Raw genomic sequence first — 23,676 nt, forward strand, 5'->3', positions numbered from 1 at the left:
ATCTTAATAATAACAATCAAGGTAATATTATCTGTATGGTGGTTACAACAAAATCTTAATAATAACAATCAAGGTAAGATTATCTGTAGGGGGGTTACAACAAAATCTTAATAATAACAATCAAGGTAAGATTATCTGTATGGTGGTTACAACATAATCTTAATAATAACAATCAAGGTAAGATTATCTGTAGGGTGGTTACAACAAAATCTTAATAATAACAATCAAGGTAAGATTATCTGTAGGGGGGTTACAACAAAATCTTAATAATAACAATCAAGGTAAGATTATCTGTATGGTGGTTACAACAAAATCTTAATAATAACAATCAAGGTAAGATTATCTGTAGGGGGGTTACAACAAAATCTTAATAATAACAATCAAGGTAAGATTATCTGTAGGGGGGTTACAACAAAATCTTAATAATAACAATCAAGGTAAGATTATCTGTATGGTGGTTACAACAAAATCTTAATAATAACAATCAAGGTAAGATTATCTGTAGGGTGGTTACAACAAAATCTTAATAATAACAATCAAGGTAAGATTATCTGTAGGGTGGTTACAACAAAATCTTAATAATAACAATCAAGGTAAGATTACCTGTATGGTGGTTACAACAAAATCTTAAAAATAACAATCAAGGTAAGATTACCTGTATGGTGGTTACAACAAAATCTTAATAATAACAATCAAGGTAAGATTACCTGTAGGGGGGTTACAACAAAATCTTAATAATAACAATCAAGGTAAGATTATCTGTATGGTGGTTACAACAAAATCTTAATAATAACAATCAAGGTAAGATTATCTGTAGGGGGGTTACAACAAAATCTTAATAATAACAATCAAGGTAAGATTATCTGTAGGGGGGTTACAACAAAATCTTAATAATAACAATCAAGGTAAGATTATCTGTATGGTGGTTACAACAAAATCTTAATAATAACAATCAAGGTAAGATTATCTGTAGGGGGGTTACAACAAAATCTTAATAATAACAATCAAGGTAAGATTATCTGTAGGGGGGTTACAACAAAATCTTAATAATAACAATCAAGGTAAGATTATCTGTAGGGGGGTTACAACAAAATCTTAATAATAACAATCAAGGTAAGATTATCTGTATGGTGGTTACAACAAAATCTTAATAATAACAATCAAGGTAAGATTATCTGTAGGGGGGTTACAACAAAATCTTAATAATAACAATCAAGGTAAGATTACCTGTAGGGGGGGTTACAACACAATAATAACAATCAAGGTAAGATTATCTGTATGGTGGTTACAACAAAATCTTAATAATAACAATCAAGGTAAGATTACCTGTATGGTGGTTACAACAAAATCTTAATAATAACAATCAAGGTAAGATTACCTGTATGGTGGTTACAACAAAATCTTAATAATAACAATCAAGGTAAGATTATCTGTATGGTGGTTACAACAAAATCTTAATAATAACAATCAAGGTAAGATTACCTGTATGGTGGTTACAACAAAATCTTAATAATAACAATCAAGGTAAGATTACCTGTATGGTGGTTACAACAAAATCTTAATAATAACAATCAAGGTAAGATTATCTGTATGGTGGTTACAACAAAATCTTAATAATAACAATCAAGGTAAGATTACCTGTATGGTGGTTACAACAAAATCTTAATAATAACAATCAAGGTAAGATTATCTGTAGGGGGGTTACAACAAAATCTTAATAATAACAATCAAGGTAAGATTATCTGTATGGTAGTTACAACAAAATCTTAATAATAACAATCAAGGTAAGATTATCTGTAGGGTGGTTACAACAAAATAATAACAATCAAGGTAAGATTATCTGTATGGTGGTTACAACAAAATCTTAATAATAACAATCAAGGTAAGATTATCTGTAGGGGGGTTACAACAAAATCTTAATAATAACAATCAAGGTAAGATTATCTGTAGGGGGGTTACAACAAAATCTTAATAATAACAATCAAGGTAAGATTATCTGTAGGGGGGTTACAACAAAATCTTAATAATAACAATCAAGGTAAGATTATCTGTAGGGGGGTTACAACAAAATCTTAATAATAACAATCAAGGTAAGATTATCTGTATGGTGGTTACAACAAAATCTTAATAATAACAATCAAGGTAAGATTATCTGTAGGGGGGTTACAACAAAATCTTAATAATAACAATCAAGGTAAGATTACCTGTAGGGGGGGTTACAACACAATAATAACAATCAAGGTAAGATTATCTGTATGGTGGTTACAACAAAATAATAACAATCAAGGTAAGATTATCTGTAGGGTGGTTACAACAAAATCTTAATAATAACAATCAAGGTAAGATTACCTGTAGGGGGGTTACAACATAATAATAACAATCAAGGTAAGATTATCTGTAGGGTGGTTACAACAAAATAATAACAATCAAGGTAAGATTATCTGTATGGTAGTTACAAAAAAATCTTAATAATAACAATCAAGGTAAGATTACCTGTATGGTGGTTACAACAAAATAATAACAATCAAGGTAAGATTATCTGTATGGTGGTTACAACAAAATCTTAATAATAACAATCAAGGTAAGATTACCTGTATGGTGGTTACAACAAAATCTTAATAATAACAATCAAGGTAATATTATCTGTATGGTGGTTACAACAAAATCTTAATAATAACAATCAAGGTAAGATTACCTGTAGGGGGGTTACAACAAAATCTTAATAATAACAATCAAGGTAAGATAATCTGTAGGGGGGTTACAACAAAATCTTAATAATAACAATCAAGGTAAGATTATCTGTAGGGGGGTTACAACAAAATCTTAATAATAACAATCAAGGTAAGATTACCTGTATGGTGGTTACAACAAAATCTTAATAATAACAATCAAGGTAAGATTATCTGTATGGTGGTTACAACAAAATCTTAATAATAACAATCAAGGTAATATTATCTGTATGGTGGTTACAACAAAATCTTAATAATAACAATCAAGGTAAGATTATCTGTAGGGGGGTTACAACATAATCTTAATAATAACAATCAAGGTAAGATTATCTGTATGGTGGTTACAACATAATAATAACAATCAAGGTAAGATTATCTGTAGGGGGGGTTACAACACAATAATAACAATCAAGGTAAGATTATCTGTATGGTAGTTACAACAAAATCTTAATAATAACAATCAAGGTAAGATTACCTGTATGGTGGTTACAACAAAATCTTAATAATAACAATCAAGGTAAGATTATCTGTATGGTGGTTACAACATAATCTTAATAATAACAATCAAGGTAAGATTATCTGTAGGGGGGTTACAACAAAATCTTAATAATAACAATCAAGGTAAGATTATCTGTATGGTGGTTACAACATAATAATAACAATCAAGGTAAGATTATCTGTAGGGGGGTTACAACAAAATCTTAATAATAACAATCAAGGTAAGATTATCTGTAGGGGGGTTACAACAAAATCTTAATAATAACAATCAAGGTAAGATTATCTGTATGGTGGTTACAACAAAATCTTAATAATAACAATCAAGGTAAGATTATCTGTATGGTAGTTACAACAAAATCTTAATAATAACAATCAAGGTAAGATTACCTGTATGGTGGTTACAACAAAATCTTAATAATAACAATCAAGGTAAGATTATCTGTAGGGGGGTTACAACAAAATCTTAATAATAACAATCAAGGTAAGATTATCTGTATGGTGGTTACAACAAAATCTTAATAATAACAATCAAGGTAAGATTATCTGTAGGGGGGTTACAACAAAATCTTAATAATAACAATCAAGGTAAGATTACCTGTATGGTGGTTACAACAAAATCTTAATAATAACAATCAAGGTAAGATTACCTGTATGGTGGTTACAACATAATCTTAATAATAACAATCAAGGTAAGATTATCTGTATGGTGGTTACAACATAATAATAACAATCAAGGTAAGATTACCTGTAGGGGGGTTACAACAAAATCTTAATAATAACAATCAAGGTAAGATTACCTGTATGGTGGTTACAACATAATAATAACAATCAAGGTAAGATTACCTGTATGGTGGTTACAACATAATAATAACAATCAAGGTAAGATTACCTGTATGGTAGTTACAACAAAATCTTAATAATAACAATCAAGGTAAGATTATCTGTATGGTGGTTACAACAAAATCTTAATAATAACAATCAAGGTAAGATTACCTGTATGGTGGTTACAACATAATAATAACAATCAAGGTAAGATTATCTGTATGGTGGTTACAACATAATAATAACAATCAAGGTAAGATTACCTGTATGGTAGTTACAACAAAATCTTAATAATAACAATCAAGGTAAGATTATCTGTAGGGGGGTTACAACAAAATCTTAATAATAACAATCCAGGTAAGATTATCTGTATGGTGGTTACAACAAAATCTTAATAATAACAATCAAGGTAAGATTATCTGTAGGGGGGTTACAACAAAATCTTAATAATAACAATCAAGGTAAGATTATCTGTATGGTGGTTACAACAAAATCTTAATAATAACAATCAAGGTAAGATTATCTGTAGGGTGGTTACAACAAAATCTTAATAATAACAATCAAGGTAAGATTACCTGTATGGTGGTTACAACATAATAATAACAATCAAGGTAAGATTACCTGTATGGTGGTTACAACATAATAATAACAATCAAGGTAAGATTACCTGTATGGTGGTTACAACAAAATAATAACAATCAAGGTAAGATTACCTGTATGGGGTTTATAACAAAATAATAACAATCAAGGTAAGATTACCTGTATGGTGGTTACAACATAATAATAACAATCAAGGTAAGATTACCTGTATGGTGGTTACAACAAAATCTTAATAATAACAATCAAGGTAAGATTATCTGTATGGTAGTTACAACAAAATCTTAATAATAACAATCAAGGTAAGATTACCTGTATGGTGGTTACAACAAAATCTTAATAATAACAATCAAGGTAAGATTATCTGTATGGTAGTTACAACAAAATCTTAATAATAACAATCAAGGTAAGATTACCTGTATGGTGGTTACAACAAAATCTTAGTAATAACAATCAAGGTAAGATTACCTGTATGGTGGTTACAACATAATCTTAATAATAACAATCAAGGTAAGATTATCTGTATGGTGGTTACAACATAATAATAACAATCAAGGTAAGATTACCTGTATGGTGGTTACAACAAAATCTTAATAATAACAATCAAGGTAAGATTATCTGTATGGTGGTTACAACAAAATCTTAATAATAACAATCAAGGTAAGATTACCTGTATGGTGGTTACAACAAAATCTTAATAATAACAATCAAGGTAAGATTATCTGTAGGGTGGTTACAACAAAATCTTAATAATAACAATCAAGGTAATGTTATCTGTATGGTAGTTACAACAAAATCTTAATAATAACAATCAAGGTAAGATTATCTGTATGGTGGTTACAACAAAATCTTAATTATAACAATCAAGGTAATATTATCTGTAGGGGGGTTACAACAAAATCTTAATAATAACAATCAAGGTAAGATTACCTGTATGGTGGTTACAACAAAATCTTAATAATAACAATCAAGGTAAGATTATCTGTATGGTAGTTACAACAAAATCTTAGTAATAACAATCAAGGTAAGATTATCTGTATGGTGGTTATAACAAAATCTTAATAATAACAATCAAGGTAAGATTACCTGTATGGTGGTTACAACAAAATCTTAATAATAACAATCAAGGTAAGATTATCCGTATGGTGGTTACAACAAAATCTTAATAATAACAATCAAGGTAAGATTACCTGTATGGTGGTTACAACATAATCTTAATAATAACAATCAAGGTAAGATTATCTGTAGGGTGGTTACAACAAATCTTAATAATAACAATCAAGGTAAGATTATCTGTATGGTGGTTACAACAAAATAATAACAATCAAGGTAAGATTACCTGTATGGTGGTTACAACATAATCTTAATAATAACAATCAAGGTAAGATTATCTGTAGGGTGGTTACAACAAATCTTAATAATAACAATCAAGGTAAGATTATCTGTATGGTAGTTACAACAAAATCTTAATAATAACAATCAAGGTAAGATTATCTGTATGGTAGTTAAAACAAAATCTTAATAATAACAATCAAGGTAAGATTATCTGTATGGTGGTTACAACAAAATCTTAATAATAACAATCAAGGTAAGATTACCTGTATGGTGGTTACAACAAAATCTTAATAATAACAATCAAGGTAAGATTATCTGTATGGTGATTACAACATAATAATAACAATCAAGGTAAGATTACCTGTATGGTGGTTACAACATAATAATAACAATCAAGGTAAGATTACCTGTATGGTGGTTACAACATAATAATAACAATCAAGGTAAGATTATCTGTAGGGGGGTTACAACAAAATCTTAATAATAAAAATCAAGGTAAGATTATCTGTAGGGGGGTTACAACAAAATCTTAATAATAACAATCAAGGTAAGATTACCTGTATGGTGGTTACAACAAAATAATAACAATCAAGGTAAGATTACCTGTATGGTGGTTACAACATAATAATAACAATCAAGGTAAGATTATCTGTAGGGGGGTTACAACAAAATCTTAATAATAACAATCAAGGTAAGATTATCTGTAGGGGGGTTACAACAAAATCTTAATAATAACAATCAAGGTAAGATTATCTGTAGGGGGGTTACAACAAAATCTTAATAATAACAATCAAGGTAAGATTATCTGTATGGTGGTTACAACAAAATCTTAATAATAACAATCAAGGTAAGATTACCTGTATGGTGGTTACAACATAATCTTAATAATAACAATCAAGGTAAGATTATCTGTATGGTGGTTACAACAAAATCTTAATAATAACAATCAAGGTAAGATTACCTGTATGGTGGTTACAACAAAATCTTAATAATAACAATCAAGGTAATATTATCTGTATGGTAGTTAATAATTGTATTAAGATACAAATATTTAGTAGGGAGAGGTAAAGGATAGGAAACTTACACTCTGCAGCTATTCAAGTTTCATTAAAGACTTTACTAGCAATGATTGATAATTGTTTCTAATTTATTTGTATGAAACAGTATAAATGATAAAGTGGCCTGATAGACTTTGTTAACATATCCCTGTTTTTGTTCCACACCATAAAAAAGTGGGTTAAAATCATGTGCCAAAATGTGCATTCTCAGAAGTGGCAGCATTCAAATTAATTTTTATGTTATACATGCTCTTTAAAACTAGAAAATTAAAAGTTAAACTTATATATGCATGTTATACAATTGGGCCATGCTCAATCTATAAGTCAGCATTCCAACGACACAAATAACGGGAAGACATCTAGAGGTCAACATACAGTCCTAAACGGAAGACGAGTGTCTATACAATATGTCAATTTTAATTGCTTGTGTTTACAAAATTAAACTGTCTCAAAGAAAAACCACTTTTATAAAATCATAAAACAAAGTGGAATTAAACTTCGACAATAACAATTAAAAATTTGTAAACTCAACACTGTATTTATCGCACCTCAGGGAAACAGTGACGTTATGATTGGTTTAACACAGTCACGTGGTGACCCCCTATGGATCTGTATGGTGGTCACTAAATTTCATATAGGGTTCATGAAGTCACGTCTACTATTACTGGTGACGTCATCTATTATGTTATTGTATTTCCTTATTTATCAATAAACAAAACTTGGCAGTAAAAGTCCCGTGTGCGATGAATTTGTTATACGGTTCACTGCTGACCCCCTACGGATCCATAGAGGGTATGTAAAATCCACAGAGGATTCGGCCTTCGGCCTCAACCCCCTATGAATTTTACTAACACTCTATGGATCCGTAGGGGATCAGTAGCAAACCATATAACTTATAGTGCGAGTCTTTCAAAGCAGAAATGGCGATATTCATGTTTTGGTATTGGAAACAGCCAAAATCATTCAGAAGAAAATGTACAATTTCGTGCCCTGTAATATAACCTGAACAAGTTTTGGGGAATTATGTCAGGTTGTTTTTGATGAGCTGCCGATTAACACTGAAACTGATACATAGTAATAGCAAAGCTTTATGACCTGTCAAGGATTATTTGCAAGTTTGGATATTTTCTGTCAATTCGTTTTCAAAAAGATACAGATTATGCAAAGTATGACGTAGTTCACGACGACGCGAAAGGACATACTTTCGTTATTGCATCGCTGTCAAGCAAAACAACAAAACTTTTAATTTGTTTTGGACGTCAAATATAGCAAACACTCGTTACTTGGGACGTCAAATATAGCAAACACTCATTACAGATCTGTACTTGGTCCAGCTGAAATTATATTTACCCCCTCCCCCTTTTCCCACAAAAAAATATATAAAACAATTAGTTAAGTATATACATGACAAACCATGGGAATAAAATAAATTCGGAATGAACTAAAAACGCTCTAATATAAAAATAAGAAGATTTGGTATGATTGCCAATGAGACAACTCTCCTCAGAGACCAAATGACACAGAATGACCAGCGAAATAGGCGAAGTAATGTTAATTCAAATTGATGGCGACTTGCGTACGTCAAGCTCCAAAATCACAACTCCCGTTGTGTCTTTCTTTCCATCCTGACGTTAAATCATTACATCATTCTTTCAAAACTTTGAAATGAAAGTAGGTGGACTGAATTATAAAGATAATATTTAATGATGCTGTTACTTTAAAATAAATTACCATTCGCCTTATCATTTGTTGAAATAAAATTATATATATATTTGTTTTTGCAGCTACAGATACAAACCGTAACTACGTTGGAACATTCACAGGATTTTTAGCGGAATCATTGTGTCCATTATGTAGAAGACTTGTTAACCCTAGATACAGGATTTCGTGTTTGCTAAGATACTGTTACGAGAATCCAAATATTTCTAGCGGAAATCCTCGTTGAAAAATATCAGCAATATATGTATAAATCAAGTGTAAGTGTAACTTTTGTGCTATTCTCAAAGGCGCTTTGCTTGTATCAGGAGAATGGGTAAATACAATTTGGGTTGAAATATGAACAATGTTTAGCCCTGCGTGGGAAATATAAATAGAATCTTTGTTAGTTTCGAAAGTAAAACTGTGGTGACTAAAACCTTGTAAATCCTAACGTTTGTTAAATAAGTTATATTTATATTTATATGTACAGCTTAGTAATATATTTTAGACTTCCACATAAAAACGAAGATTTTAATGTAAAGTTACACATATATGTAAAGTTACACACATATTATACATTTAGATATGTAAAGTTACACACATATTATACATTTAGATATGAAATACGTCTAAAGTTTCACTTATTTTCTTTTTATGATATAACAGTTCTTGACTTTCTGTTTATGATATAACAGCTATTGTCTTAACAACCTTGATTTTTGTTTATAAGGTTACAGTTGTTGACTTTCTGTTTATAATGTAACAGTTATTGATTTGACAAACTTGAATTTTGTTTATAATATATCAGCTTTGATTTGACAAACTTATTTTCTGTTTATAATGTAACACTTTTTGACTTTACAGAAAATTGTTTTTCGTTTATATATAGGGGTATTACACTTCATATGAATTTGTAAGGCTATGACACGTCATATGATTTGTAAGGCTAGTACACGTCAAATGATTTTGTAGAGCTAGTACACGTCATATGATTTTGTAGGGCTATTACAATGTCATATGATTTTGAAGGGCTATTACTCGTCATATGATTGTGTAGAGCTAGGACACATCATATGATTGTGTAGGGCTAGAACACATCATAAGATTTTGTAAGGCTATTACATGTCATTATCTTTTGTAGGGCTATTAAACATATGTAGGTGTAGAGCTATTGCACGTCATATGAATATGTATGGCTATTACACGTCATATGATTGTGTAGGACTATTACTCGTCATAGTATTTTGTAGGGCTATTTCACGCCATTTGATTTTGTAGGGCTATTTCGTATCATATGACTTTGTAGGGCTATTACTCGTCATAAGATTTTGTAGCACTATTACATGTCCTATGATTTTGTAGGGCTATTTCACGTCATTTAATTTTGTAGGACTATTTCATATCATATGATTTTGTAGGGCTATTATTCGTCATATGATTTTGTACCGCTAATTCACGTCATTTAATTTTGTAAGGCTATTTCACGTCATTTGAATTTGTAGGGCTATTTCATATCATATGATTTTGTAGAGCTATTACTCATCATATGATTTTGTACCGCTAATTCACGTCATTTAATAATGTAGGGCTTATTTCACGTCATTTGATTTTGTAGGGCTATTTCATATCATATGATTTTGTAGGGCTATTTCATATCATATGATTTTGTAGAGCTATTACTCATCATATGATTTTGTAGCGCTATTTCACCTCCTTTAATGGTTTTGTAAGGCTATTACATGTCATGATTTTACAGGGCTATTACAAGTCATATGATTATGTAGGGTTATTACATGTCATATGATTTTGTAGTGTATTACACGTTATATGATTTTGTAAGTTTATTACATGTCATGTGATTTTGTAGAGTTATTACACGTCCTATGATTTTGTAGGGCTATTTCACGTCATTTGAATTTGTAGGGCTATTTTATATCATATGATTTTGTAGCGCTATTTCACCTCCTTTAATGGTTTTGTAAGGCTATTACATGTCATGATTTTACAGGGCTATTACAAGTCATATGATTTTGTAGTGTATTACACGGTATATGATTTTGTAAGTTTATTACATGTCATGTGATTTTGTAGAGTTATTACACGTCCTATGATTTTGTAGGGCTATTTCACGTCATATGATATGTAAGGCTATTACATATCATATGATTTTGTAGGGCTATTTCACGTCATATGATATGTAAGGCTATTACATGTCATATGATTTTGTAGGGCTATTTCACGTCATTTGATATGTAAGGCTATTTCACGTCATTTGATATGTAAGGCTATTTCACGTCATTTGATTGTGTAGGGCTATTTTACCTCATTTGAATTTATAGGACTATTACACGTCATATGATTCTGTAGGGCTATGACAAGTCATATGATATTGCAGTGGTATTACAATTCATATGATTTGGTAGAACTATAACCGGCACATGTTTTTGTACTACATAAATACATACGTATATATCTTACTGTTTCAACCCCCATTGACGTACTAAATTTAACAATGAACCAATAAATTAAAGGCTTAAGTGATAAGTTATATTATTTGGGCTGTAATTTTGTCATTAAATTGCAACAAAAGAAAAAACAAAAAAAACTTGTAAATCAAAACTTGATAACGTCACACTAACTGAAAGGTGATTAAGCAGAAAGAAAATCATACCAAGAGCTGCCGGGTATACCATAAAAGCATAAAACAAACTTGGCCAGTCCATTTACAACATACTTTCAAGTTCTCTCTCTAATACATGCCACGATGCTAGTTTTGGAACTAAATGATAAGCAGCAGAAAATTTTCGTAGTAAGTTTTGGAGGGAGGATGTATATCTTTAGCTTTGGTTTTGCTCCGTGTGCGGCTCGAATCAAAATGAGAAATAAACCTCAAATAGACTATTTTCATATTACCGACTTTTGACTCCGGATTATATAATTTTTCGACAGGTTACCTTTTCTGTGGTTAGACATCCTGGTACTCGGTCAAGTAAGAGCAACCAAAAGAAGAAAAATCAAACACATAATCCGTGCAATTTGAGGGGAAAGTTTTCTGTTTTCTGATGATTTTATCGTGTTAGGAAAATATAAAGCAGTTAATTTTCCCCATACATTGTATCGATTAAAAGCTTGATTTTACTTTTTTACGTTGCTCTTACTTGACCAAGTACCAGGATGTCCTACCACAGAATAGGTAACCTGTCGAAAAAATATAAACTCCGGAGACAAAAGTCGGTAATATGAAAAAGGTCTATTAAATACAAGGACACAAATTTTGTGGGGGAAACTAATTACATATAACATGTACAGGTAACAAGACGTTGAAAATGATCCGAACGTGAATAAAAAAAATGATAGAATTTTATTAAAGTCTTATAATTACTGAATTTATTTATTACTTAAATAAAATTCCATTAAGGTATAGGGAAAGTAACACAATTGAGAAAATGACTTTATTAGAATCTATGTTAGCGAAGTCGAATTCTATTTTAAGTCATATTGACATTTTCACGCAAGAAATAACCATTTCGTTGACTGATCCGGCCCATAAAAATTCATTCTTATGCAGGTAAAACGATGATTTACATATATTTTTTAACCTAACATGAAATCAAATAGACCTAGAAAATTTGATTGTTCGTGCTCGCTATCTATTTTTATTTATGTTTATGTTTATACCGGGTTATATGACCGTCGGCAGTCTTCGAGGGACAACTTGATGGATAATAAGAGGGCATCGGGTTTAAAAAACGTTCGAAATGCTAATATATTATAGCGAGCCCATGTGTTGTTAATTTTGTAATTTTGATATACGTTTTAGTATGTTATAAATAAAATATGAGAATTTGGGTCAAACCGGTGTCCATGATTTTGACAGCTAATGCCCTTTAAATCTATGTAATGAATTTTTAGGTTTTGAAATGGCGTATTATGCGCACTTCTGTATCTATGTTTGTTTTAAGTAGACTACTGAAATCAGTTTTAGCAATGTAAGAGGTAATATTCGAATTGAAGTACATTGGAAGTATTGGAATGAAAAAAATGTCTTTGTGCCAAACGGGTGCAATTCATCGTGATCTTTCTTTTTCTTCCGATACATTTTTATCAAACAAAATTTCTCATGCATTGTATATTCTGTGAAGAATTTAATTCATTTATATTTGTGTAATAACTCTTGTATTGGGTAGTGAAATTCACCTTTCTAGCTGAACTGACTTTATTATTGTATGACTTATTTTCGAAATTGAAATTGCGATTAAAGTGGCCATTTCCATGTGCTATTCAACTAGTGCAGTTTTCGCCTAGTGCAATATTGGTGAATATCCATAACGTTCTGCAAGCAATATAACGTATTGTAATAGTCGGTTCTTCCATGTGGTAAATTGATTTCACTATTTCAGTCGGATTCCAACGAGTTATAATAAGTTTGAGGTTTGTTTTTTATTGTACATACGGAAATACATTTCTTTATTTTTTGTAGTAAATATTGTTTGCTTCTTTTATTGTATGCTTCTTTGTGAAAAAATAAATGTTCGGTAAATGTGAATCATAAGATGCAACAATAGTTAAGCAATGTATAAACCTCGTTAATTCATCTTAAAAAGAAACAAAACCCAAGGAAATCGCATTAAATGTGCAAAATTCATCTATCGATAGTGTATGTGTCTCCTGTTATGTTTGCAGCAACTTTGTTAACATTTATGTATGTTTCTGCAATAAAGGTGATCGACAGGTCATAGACATTCCTATTGGTGCCAACTGTGCCCTTTCCATTGCAGACTAGTATATATACTATATGAATAACAGTTTGTGGGCAAACTCAGAAATTCTCTAAATTTCGTTTCATTGACTAATTTGATAACAATGGTTCATGTGTGTTCCAAGTCAGGCATATGTTTGTTGTCGTTTTTCATGTTCTTTTCATGTTTCATGTGTTTTGCTTCGTTATTTTTGGACAATTTGGTATTGATGGCATTTTGTTTGCAGTCTCTCTAATTTTCCACTATTTTTCAAAAGAATCTGGGCGATTTAGTATTTGACATATTATATATATTACCTTTTATTGTTGACATATTTTGCAAGCTAACTTCAAGATGTCTTTTCTATCGCTTGGATGCTTTCTTATTGACATATTGTTAAAAAATCCATAAATAAAGGCAACAGTAGTATACCGCTGTTCAAAAGTCATAAATCGATTGAGAGAAAACAAATCCGGGTTACAAACTAAAACCGAGGGAAACACATCAACTATAAGAGGAAAACAACGAAATAACACAACAACAGAAGTGCAACAAAAACATACAACAATGCAACATTCATAGAAACGAACTATTGAATAACAACGGCCATATTCCTGTCTTGGTAAGGAGATTTTAAGAGAAAATCGTCCAGAATTCTGAAGCAGTAACACTATCATTGTTTTTCTCTTATTAGTCTTTGTTAAAGTAGCATTTTCCAAAAAAATGTGCAGAATTTATCTTTGTTTCAAATAAAGAAATACTTTGAATAAGTAAAGTTTTATCCTGTCCAGTACAAGGATAACATTTCGTTACATTTAAGATAATAACTATCACTGGGAGTAAACCAATCAACTTTTCACTCCTTTTTATCCTGTTTACAAGCTCTAGTAACCAGGTCATCTGAGGTTTCCAAAATATTTAATAGAAATACCAAATAAAATAAGAGTTGTGCTTTGAAACACCCAAGATATATGTTTATGACTCACGATTGGAAGATTGATTTCCTACAACTATCAAATTCAAGGGAATATTTGTTTTCAACCTTTTTATATATGAAACCGGATGTGACGTACTGTGATTTGGTGGTATGAACACATAACGACACTTCATAACATTATGTAAGTATGTGACATAAGTACTCAAACAAGCTAGGCATTTAGTATGGCTACATGATATTTTAACAAATTAAGTTGTCTTCATTTTACCAGTTTACACCAAATATCACTGTTAAGTTTGCTAAAATGTAATTATACACAATTCGGTTGAAATGTATCAATTGAGTGTTTGTTAACATTCGATGAAATAGTCAACCTTTATAACTTTCATTAGTAGTTTCCTTAATCCCAAATTCCCTGGGATATATGAAATGCAAAAGTTCGCTGAAATTCGGATTATTCAATGACAGAACATCCTCAATATATCGGAAAGTAAAATAAAAGAACTTTAAAGATGTGTTTTCTTTTTGTCTTTCAGAAAGTGTTGTATGAATTTGGCTTCAAATGAGTACAAAACAAGTCGACCAGAAGGGGTGTAGAATTATTACCAATTTGAAAACCTATAGTTGTTAAAATACCAATTCTCCATACTCAACAAACATGTTGTCGATAAAAAAAGTCCAGCATTTTGATGATATCATCCGTGTTTCATTTGTTTTTGGATTCAGTGCAATATTTTACAAAGTAAGATTATTCATGATCGAAAACTGAAAACTTGTATCTACGATTCCCATTTTTGTACAAAAGAGCTCTGCGTAATGAGACGTGTAATCGATGTTTCAATTAAGCATGGGCAATTGTAGTGAAAAGCGTAGAAAACCCCAAACATTGATATTACATCAAAATTGTAAGGATTGTGATTGAGATTGAATTTTTTAAGAATCTACATCTGATTGAAACTAATGGTTGAATATACCTCACCTTAATATATCTGAAGGCGATTTTTTTTCTGTGATGAGAATGGTGGTTACAACTTTGGTGTGGCTCAGTCTTTAGTCTTCCATTTTGTGTTTTTTTGTGGAATGTTGTTTGTCTTTTCGTCTTGTTGTTTGTTTTATGCCACAGCGTTGTCAGTTTGTCTTTGACTTATGAGTTTGATTATCCATTTGGTATCTTCTGCCATTCTTTCATAATGTCTTTATGAAATCTATGAATCCTGTATAAAGACCTAAGATGTTGATTATCCCATTTCATGTTACCATCAATAGAGAGCTAGATCGACGAATTAGTGATTTCTTTAATCTAAAATGATGTAGGGGTATAATTTGGATTCCCAGTTTGCTGTGAATTCCGAGTTGGATATTCCAAATTATGATTGTTCAATATGAAAACCATATTTTTGCAGGCTTTGTTTGAACCACCTCACATGTGTGGTGGGGAGAGAGTAAAGCATCAACATTCTCGGGTTTCTTGAAATGATTATAAACCCGTATGGTCATTGTACGCCGACGAGTTTAAATGCATTTTTGAATGCACGACGAAACAGCTTTGACCTATTCTGATAAAGTGTCTGAATTTTGGTTCATCTAGCGCCCGTTTTGTTCCATTTTCTGGTAAAGAGATATCTGTATATCAGAACAAAACGTCAAGTTGGGGTTGTACCAGACACTTATGATGAAAAGTATATCCTTATCATATCCATTTGGGACTTAATTTTGCATTTGCAAAATGCATCGAGATGTTGAATAGATCTTGCTTCAAACCGTCATTGTCAAATCAATGACATCTGAGTACATAATCCATAATCAACAAAGAAAGTATTAAATCATTCATTTTATCTAGAAGTATCATTTTGTCATGTCCATTGTTTAATCATTGGAAGCATACTGATATGTATTGATACGATCCACGTGTTCATGTGATCGTTCAAAGTCAGGAACCTCCTTTGTGTTTTAAGCGTATCTTAATGTTATATATATAACGAGTATTCGGCGTTGATAACAGATCCGTTGGTAGTTTATGTTTGATTCATGCAGCTTTTTGTCACCCTGGGCGATTTAATGTTTAGGTATTGTACATGTAGATACATTTCATTTGTCCATTTTTTAAACTATTTGTTGCCATCTAGACTATTTTTGTTTATTTTTGTCTCCAGATTCTTATTTCATTGACGTAAAATGTAACCAGTAGTTCTCATTTGAGTGTATTTTCATTGACCTATCTACGTCATTGTTCTATTTCTCATGGTACAACTGTAATGCCAACATACTTATTCAAAAAGATTTAGTGTATTTATATTTGCCATTCCCAACGCTTTAAAGTTTAATTGAGTTCCCAATTAAGACTAAAACTACATGCAAGTTTTTCATTGAAAAGTGAAAAAAAAAACTGTGCATCAGACCAAACTGTCATATTGTATCTCACTTTATTTTAATAAAAAAAAAAAAACAAAATCAGCCAAGATAAGGAGAAGCTGAAGATACCAAAGGAATATTCAAACTCAAAAGTCGATGACAAAATGATAACGCAATGTCAAAAAACGAAAAAAAAATACCAAAAGACAAACAACGGTATACAATACAAAACACACCATATAAAACTATAGATTGTGCAATATACAACCCGCAAAAAACTGGAGGTGATCTCATTTGCTCCTCAAGGATGATGAATCTTAATCGGGAATGTCACATGCTAAGTCTTCAAATGAAGTAAATGTACCTTTTTTAAACAATACTAAATACACTCAAGTAAATCTGTCTTCATAGACCTAAATTTTGCTAACACTTATCTTAACTGTTTAAAAGCTTGGAATTTTTTTGTTATAGTGAGGATTGTCTACCTCGGGAATTGAAAACCTTAGCTATATTTTGGAAAACCGTTAAGAATTTTGGGTCCTCAATGGTTTTCAACTTCATACTTTGTTTTGCCATTTGAACTTTTGATTCAAGTGTCACTGATGAGTCGTTTGTAGACAAAACGCGCGTCTGGCGTACAAAATATTAGTCCTGGTATATATGATGAGTGTATTCCTTTACAATTTTGTTGAACCGGCAGACAAATTATACTCTATAAACAACAAGTTTATGGATTTAGGTATTGTAGGTTCACTTGCAAACTCCCTGAAACTCCACATGCATTAAAACAAGGAGAATAGCATCTACACTCAAAGGTCTGTCTTATGTACTTGCAATTTCAACTGAGAGGAAGAACTGAAGATGCCGTCACTCTTGTGGATAGCCATATCAGATATGTGTCATTACAAACAACGTTATATCCCTCATTCTGCCAATATACTTAATGAAGATATTTCAAAAAGTACTTGCTTCTGTTCAGGGACTAATCAACTCGTGTTCCATAGTTACAGTGACACTACATTAATGGCGGTGTGAATACGATGGAATTGCAACAATCTATAATACTACGTATACTTTAGGTAAATATCTATCTTCTCGTTCAATATAATGGAACATTTAATATTTGCATTCCAAATTCTAAACTTAAGGACACTTTGAAAGGATTAACTGAACATGAGACAGAAGATACAAATGGGAAAATTACACACAAAGTCTAAAACGAAATGCCAATGCCATCAAAGAAAACCCAAAAGGTAACGACTTGAAAGACAAACAACAGCCTACAAAACACAACATACAAGAACTTAAGACTGAGCAACACGAACAATACCAAAACCCGGGTGTGATCTGAAGTGCATCCGAAGGGTAGACAGATCATGCTCCGCATATGCCATGTTTTAACGTTTGTTTTATAAGAATAATGACTATTGTGAAGCAAACATCTTGTTTTAGGATGACACAAAATATAAAAAAAAACATGACTTATCTTCCTCACAATTCTTGATATTTTTAGACAACAACAATTATTTTGACCTCTGGCGGACGAATATTTTCTAAGATAGTTAATAAATTTGGATCCGTATTCACCGAATAGTTCATTTACTCATATGACGTAAAACACCTTTAGTTTTAAAAAGAAAGATCCGAGCCTGATATTAAATTATAAAAAAATTGTGATTTTGTTGATCGGATTTATCTCATTGAATTAAGGGGCAGTATAGATGGAGTACAGTGACTTAACACCGCATGTTTACGTGCCACACGCAACACACAATTAGGGATTAAATTGGGATAGGAACCTCTTACTTCTTCGGAGAACCTGTGTTCATCTCAAATTAAGATGGATTTTCTGCTGTTTGTCATTAAGTGTTATTTTTTCATACATATATGACATCTTATTGTTTTCTTTTAAAATTATATTCATGAAATTATTGTTTTGTATTTGCTGATATCTAGTGGCATTGTTTCTTATATATGTTAAATATAGGGGACAAAATAGCGTCAAGCTTAATTTGATTTTTACCTATGTGGACACATGTTTAACCCCGCCGCATTTTTGCGCCTGTCCCAAGTCAGGAGCCTCTAGCCTTTGTTAGTCTTGTATTATTTTTTAATTTTAGTTTCTTGTGTACAATTTGGAGTTTAGTATGGCGTTCATTATCACTGAACTAGTATATATATTTGTTTAGGGGCCAGCTGAAGGACGCCTCCGGGTGCGGGAATTTCTCACTACATTGAAGACCTGTTGGTGACCTTCTGCTGTTGTCTGTTCTATGGTCGGGTTGTTGTCTCTTTGACACATTTCCCATTTCCATTCTCAATTTTACATACATATTTGTTGACTGTTCTGCTACAATTGATTACTACGTTGGTAGAGTTAGAGCTTACTATACTGTAGAAACCAGTTTATTGTTCTGCACGTTTTTTTTTTGGTTTGCTATCCATTGTCTTATTTTCCAAATCCCCTCTTTTTGATACACAATTCTTAAAAAGTGTCATGATTTCATTTTATTCAGAACTGGGTTTTCATTGGCTAAGTGACATTAATTTAAAAAAGGATTTAGATGGACGGTGAATGTCTGATTTGTCTGATCTAGTCGTACTTCAATATTCGTAGTCATAAGATCTCCTGGCTTATGTAATCATCGAGTCTTACATTTTTAGTCTAACATGTATATACCTGATAAAGTATATTGTTACGTTGAATATAAAACCAGAGAAGGGAATAATATTATTTATAAGAGGTAACAGTAGTTAACCGATGGTAAAACAATGGTAAACATATACTAGTTTCCATTCTATATCTAAAGAACTTGTTATTAACTTTTGTAATAAGGCGTGTGAAAATAGTGGAATTAATTATATTTGGAGTTTAAACACTTTTTGATTTTTTTTAATACATTGCGTGCTTTAGATGTTCTTTTCAATCAAGTTGACAGTTATGACTTTTCCACACTCACCACTGCAGTTCCGTACAAACTTATACACTAGTATTTTCTTATTAAATTAAATGGTCCTTTGATAAATCTGACTGCAGATTCATTTGCTGCAACTCATATAAAGCTCTCTTCTGATTTGCCAAAGGTAAATAAAGGCAACAGTAGTATACCGCTGTTCGAAACTCATAAATCGATAGAGATAAAAACAAATTCCGGGTTACAAACTAAAACTGAGGGAAACGCATCAAATATAAGAGGAGAACAACGACACAACAAAAACACAACATTAAAATGTAACACACACAGAAACGAACTATAATATAACAATGGCCATTTTCCTGACTTGGTACAGGACATTTTAAGAAAAAAATGGTGGGGTTGTGGCATCCAAAACCTCCCGCTTTTATGGCAACGTCAAACACAACACCAAAACGATAACATCACATGACAGGACCACAATACAAATAAATGGGAGAACATATAGGACAAAGAAACGCACGAATAATAGCTAGCAGAAGGTACTAGGCTTAAAATTCAATACGCCAGACGTGCGTCTCGTCCACACAAGACCAACCAGTGACGCTCAGATGAAAAAAGTTTGAAAGCCAAATCAAGTACAAAGCTGAAGAGCACCGAAGACCAAAACTTCCAAAAAGTTGCCCCTAACACGGCCAGGGTTTCTGCCTGGGACAAGAACATCCTTATTATTCAGAATAATTTATAATTTTGCAAACAGTAAATTTTATAAAATTACTATATAATAGATATACATGATAAAACCGAAGTGGGGACTAACTACAGAATAAAAACGGATACATTACATAAAGCAACTTAATTCAACATATAAAAATACACAGCCGAGTTAGCCAAAGCCTCAACGCACAAAGTGACGTCACATTTGAAATACTAAAAAAACACACACAGTGACATCACATTTGAATTTGTAAAAATATTTCCCAAAAATAAGATAGAATTAGGATTGATTCAAGATTAGATTTGTAATACTGCCATTACATTTATTAATAACAATGAAAATTACAAAACTTATTAATATCAAATTGTGGTAGTAATTAGATAATTAATTGTATTATCTGGCTATGTCGGTGTTTCTTCTGAATCAAACTGTAAACCAAATATATTGTATAAATTTCGTTGAACCAAACTAAAATCTAATAAATGAAGAGGGTGATTAATTATCTTTACCATAACACACGAATATAACAGAAAATACGTTAAGACATTTGACAAAATCCGACGAGAACAACACATACAACATCAAAATTAAATACATGAATTTGGGATAGAAAGGTACCGTGACACGTCTTATAGCAATGCGGTTTCACACTCAGCAAAACAGTCACAATCGGGAATAAGTCACGTTCGGTAATTAAAAGACGACATAGCTAGATATTACAATTAAAATATGTTAGATATACTTACTGGAACTGTGCCGAGATGATTAACACTATAAATGTTCTCTTTGACAAATATTCGCAAATACAATGTATGGACAGGTTATAGACATGCCTCTTGGTACCTATTGTGTCCCTTTGATTGCAGACGCTTGTTTTTACATAGGTATGAATTACAGTTTATGGCCTAAATCAGCAAAGACCAATCCAAATTTCTTTTCATTGATAAATTTAATAACACTCGTTCATGTGTTTTCTAAATCAGGAATTTATTTATTGGTTGTTGTTTGTCACTTACTTTTTGCTTCGTTTTTCTTGGACAATTTGGTGTTTATGGCATATTTTTGGAGGTCTGTGTTTGATTCACTATTTTTCAGGAATCTGGGGCGATTTAGTGTTTGACAAATTGTATATATTGAAATATGCAAGCGGACTTCAAAATGTCTTTTCTATCGCTTGGATGCTTTCTTATTGACGATTTGTCCAACAATTCATCATTTCAGGCAGAATTTAGAACACATGATGACACTTCATAACGTTTGAGACGTTGCCTGCTGAGACAACAACAGCTTGGACCTATTCCGATAAAGTGGTCAAATTTGGTTTATCTTGCGACCGTTGTATCCAATTTTCTAAAATAAAGGTGTTTATTTATTGGATCAATGGTTGTACCAGATAATGATGATGAAATTTAACAAAAAGCAGAACAAAAAAAAAAAAAAAAACAAAAAAAAAATAATGAAAGGACATACACAGATAGCAATTATAAACCATTACTCAAATATAAACACACAACACAATGGCTACCTGAAAAACGATAAAACACAGGCAACAAAGCACAACGCTATAAACTAAAGATTGAGCAACACGAACCACACTGAGAAATGAGAATTGCATTGATATTATTTTTATCTTCAGCTTAGTGAATAAAGAGCTTCAAGACATTCATCATTCTTTTGGGATTTAATTTTGCATTGTGCAAAACGCATCGAGATGTTGAATAGATTTTGCTTCAAACCGTTAATGTGCATGTTCAATTCATGACATGTGAGAACATAATTCATAATCAAACAACAAAACAATTATTAAATGATTGATTTTATCAAGGAGTATCATTTTGTCATGTTCATGGTTTAGTCAATGAAGGCATACGGATATGTATTGATACGATCCACGTGTTCATGAGATTGTTCAAAGACACGAATCTCCATCGTGTTTTCAAGCAATGTCTCAATGTTTATCAATATTGCGATAATTCGGCGTATTATATTGATGCATGTTCCCTGTCCATATTGTGTAAGATTATTTGTAGCTCTTATTGTTATGCATTTTCAGCGACTCATCTACGTCATTGTTCTATTTCTCGTGGTACAAATGTAATGTCAACATATTTATGCAAAAGGCTTTAATGTATTTATGTTTACCATTTCCACGCTTTTATGTTCTTTATATATAGTGAAATATCTCGTTTTATATTAATATTAAATATTTGTGCAACACGAACCCCATAAAACCGGGGTGATCTCAGGTGGTCTGGAAGAGTAAAAGATTCTGCTCCACATGTGACCACCACCGTGTTGCTCATACAACGGCAAACTCTGTAATAAGTCTTATATGAGGATATAACGTGCTTTGTCTTTCAATGAAGCAAATGTATCTTTTAAAACAATACTTCATTCAAAGATTCAATGCGTTACATCTATATGAATGTCGTATACCCAACAACTCTTTTCACGCACATCATTTTTTATTCGACAGAACCGTCTCATTTTGCAATCGTGGTAACGTTTACTTTTTTCCCCAATTAGGCTTTCCAAAGGTTTATCATCATTTCAACTTTTGTAAGAGATTTTGGAATTTCAAATATAACTGCCTTGTGTATCACCAAAGAGGCAAAAAATGTCAAAATGCTCATCTGGTGTAGTAAAATTGTTTTTGTTTATATTATTCCATGATTTAGATTAACTTTTGTATACACGATTTAATATTCTCGTTGCTCTGATCGATAAACTCAACAACTTACATTATACATCATCTTAGCAAAAACAACTGGTTTCTTCTGTTTTGGTGTGCAAATTATTCATTGATAGAGCAACATTGCAATATATATATTAAGATAATAAAGAGCTAATGTGTACTTAAGAAAGAATAAGGCCGCAGTAGTTTACTGATCTTCAAATCTGTTAAATCTATTAGGTAGAAACAAATCATGGTAATACTTGAAAATCGAGGGAACTCCAAAAGTAAAGGAGCAAGGTCGGGTGCATTGACAGGGTAAGCCTCTCCTGTTTTGCATGTTTACCTGCCATACGAATCCCAACACAATATGAATGACAACAATAGACATAATGCCAATAATAATATATAATTACTTAAAACTCCTGTCGGATTTAATTAAGATTGCAAACATTGATGCTATTTATTCAAAATGCAGAACTGGCATTAAAAATGGATATTTTGATATAATAGGTATGCCATAATGGTTTGTATGGAAAACGTTTTGATCGCAATTTCGACACTGGCAATATTTGCTCTGTATATTGAAAAGTATATGCAGGTA

At 31.6% G+C, this 23,676-nt stretch overlaps 1 long non-coding RNA gene across 1 annotated transcript in view; it reads left to right on the top strand.

Moving 5' to 3' along the window:
- The window catches only part of LOC127719455 (uncharacterized), a 30,109-nt gene extending 16,638 nt beyond the window's left edge, over positions 1–13,471 (top strand). The window contains exon 3 of the long non-coding RNA XR_007990314.1: positions 8,824–13,471. This is a non-coding gene — a long non-coding RNA (uncharacterized LOC127719455). The remainder of the gene's footprint in view (positions 1–8,823) is intronic.
- Positions 13,472–23,676: the final 10,205 nt, after the last annotated feature.

Source organism: Mytilus californianus, unplaced genomic scaffold, assembly GCF_021869535.1.
Source record: "Mytilus californianus isolate M0D057914Y unplaced genomic scaffold, xbMytCali1.0.p SCAF_11, whole genome shotgun sequence".
Lineage (NCBI taxonomy): Eukaryota > Metazoa > Mollusca > Bivalvia > Mytilida > Mytilidae > Mytilus > Mytilus californianus.